This window comes from Morone saxatilis, unplaced genomic scaffold, assembly GCF_004916995.1.
Source record: "Morone saxatilis isolate NCDOM2014 unplaced genomic scaffold, NCSU_SB_2.0 Contig1, whole genome shotgun sequence".
Classification (NCBI taxonomy): domain Eukaryota; kingdom Metazoa; phylum Chordata; class Actinopteri; family Moronidae; genus Morone; species Morone saxatilis.
The window spans coordinates 10,913,224-10,916,057 of NW_023339651.1; positions in this window are offsets into that span (position 1 = coordinate 10,913,224).

Sequence of the window (2,834 nt, forward strand, 5' to 3'; positions counted from 1 at the left end):
TTTGGACTTGTCATAGCAGGAAAAGCACAGGTGGAACTAATAACATTAACGATGGCTCCGTTTCATTTAGGGGGTCTCTGCCAGTTGGGCCAGCAGGCGCAATACCAGAGCTCTGGAACTGGTCCATCCAGACTGAATACAGCCAGTATTCATTTTAGTAGTAACATCTGTGTCAACATGTCCACTGTAAGAAAGGTCTGCTGTTTTTCTATAACTTTATTGGATTAGATGCTTTGAATCTATCACGTTTCCCCTTTCATTCAACGTTCAAGAGCCTTGTGATCAGTAGGTTCAGCAGAGCCTTAGCCAGCATTGTGCAAATACTGAGACCCCCCCCCCTTTTTGTTGCCCTAAAAGTAGTCAAATACAGTAAGTATAATACTATAAAATACTCTAATAAGCCTAAAAAAAACAATGTGTTAGAGTGGGTGAAAAGTAACAGTCAGTTCATATTTAACCACCAGGGTGCGCCGTCTCTCCAACCTTTCCATTAAAAGCTTTCCCGTTAAATCTGTGCAACCTTTTGGGCCATACATAATCAATAAGTGATAAGTAGAAAATGAAACATTTAAAACAAACAAAAACAAACTAAAGGACCTCTTTTAAATATTGTTTGTCTTTGTGGGCTGGTAGGAAATGTCTCGAACATCCTGTCGAAGCCCTTTATGAATAACCATTATGTCCTGCCTGACTCATGCATTTCAGTAGCTGCTTTAAAACAACGCCTGCTTTGGCTGGGATGCATCACATCTGTGCGTCACACGCCCAGGGTCACTGCAACACTGTAAACACACACAGATCAGTGCATCACATAAAGGACACACTTATTAAAAGATAAACGGTCTCTGCAGCTCTTCCCTATACATCCTCCCTGTCATATTCATGCCAACAAACATGCAGCAGCAACGTTATTTCCACAACAGATGGCAGGAGGCAGACGCTTGCTTCCTCCAACAGCAAATGGGCGGCTGGTTTGTTTATTTATTATCAGTTCTGTCCTGCGAGCATTAATCACCTGCATCGCTCTGCCTTCTGGCTCAGGTGCCACAGCAGCCCACAATGCGGCTGACATGCAGGCAAACAATGAAGCTTCTAATACAAGATTAGCTTGAGTAATAACAAGCTGGATATGAGATGATGGAGCTGAAATGGCAGCTTTGGAAGGGAAAAGGGGTCTAGAGCTTTGATCAGGCTCCAGATTTTGCTTAAGCACAAGTCTGGTGCTAAACTCAGCCTGAACTCGTGCTTAAGCAATGTTTTATGAGTTAACCTAATTAAAACCTACATTTTCTCATAAAAGTGGCACAGAACATCGTCCATAGTGTCCTCTGCTTTCCATATTAATAAATATGGCTGCATTTTCCAAATAAAGTGGCTCATGTACATTGCTTTCTCTAAGTTTTATCGAATAGCTTTTACACCACTCTCCTTGTCTGAACAGTCAATCTGAAAACAGCTGGTTAGCTTAGCTTCACACAGACTGCAAACATCTAATTCTCTGCTATAAAGTGAATATTTTCCAAAATGTAAAACTGTTTCAAATGTTGCTAATATTGCACAACCATTACAACATGGCTACAACTAAGCTGGACTTTTCTGTTTATTCTTGAATTTTATCACCGCATTTTCTTCAACTTTGTCAAAACTTGTCATTGCCAGAGCGTTCTTTGTGCTGATTTCAAAACTTTAAAAAGAAAAACATTTTCTGTCTGTCTGTCTTAACCTTTTATGCCAAAAGATGTCATAAACTCATAATTGCTGAGTAGAAAACATCAAGAAAACAGCAGGATGACAAAAGAAAAAGACTAAATAAACGGCACATCCAAGTGAGACATGTTAGGAGAATTGATTGCCTCATTCAATTCTAATTTGCACTATATGTGTACCCCCTGCTTTTTTATGCCCCTGTCTTTCACTGTAAGATTACATGTTTATTAGCTGGAGCAGCAGAGATGAACCCCCGGCTTGGAGGAGGACAAGTGAGTCCTTCAGATTCTCATAACTCACAAAGCAATACTGGCTTCCCCGCTTCAAAATATAATTAAATAAATAAATAAATAAAAACCCAGCAAAACTCTTGTTTTTATGTGGGAAATTTAAGGCCTTGAAAAATTCATGCTTCACTCTCAGTGCAGCAGCCAATATTGAACTGAAACAAACTTGCAATAACCTTGGATGCCTGTGTATTTCTGTCTGTGTGTCTCTATCTGTGTGTCTCCCTCTATGTGTGTGCACCGAGGAGAATCAGTAAGAATAAAGGTGATAATGTTGCTAATCAATGTTGCTCTCTGGCTTCCCTCCCAGCAGCGCTCTGGCTCTGGATTCCTGCTGCTGAGACGAACTCGCAAGTTCTTCCAGACTTAAGAGCTACAGCGGGATTACCACTCTACAATATATGCACTATAGTTTTATCTTTATTGTTTTTGCCTGAAAGGAGGCACTTAATGTAACAATTCCTGTATGAGTTTTATTTTGTGTGACAGAGGAATCTCAACTCAAAGGTCCACACACATGCTTTTTCAGAGCACACAACTGCTCTCCATAGCTGTGTCCCAAATCAATACCGCATACTAATTCTATACAGTATGAACGTGCAGTCATAGGATGGCGTTTTTAGCGATTAGTATGCCGAAATATCAACATACTTTACCATTTATACTAGGAAGGGATTGTGCACAGTGTGTCAAATGTCAATCAAACTGCAACCTTGAAATGTCGCTGTTGGTTAAACTTAATAGAAATCAAAATGTATCCCCCTTTGTGCATTGCATTATGGGACAATAGCCGTATTTAGTCTGCATTCTGTCTGTATGTATGCTAGCTAGTACGGGGAC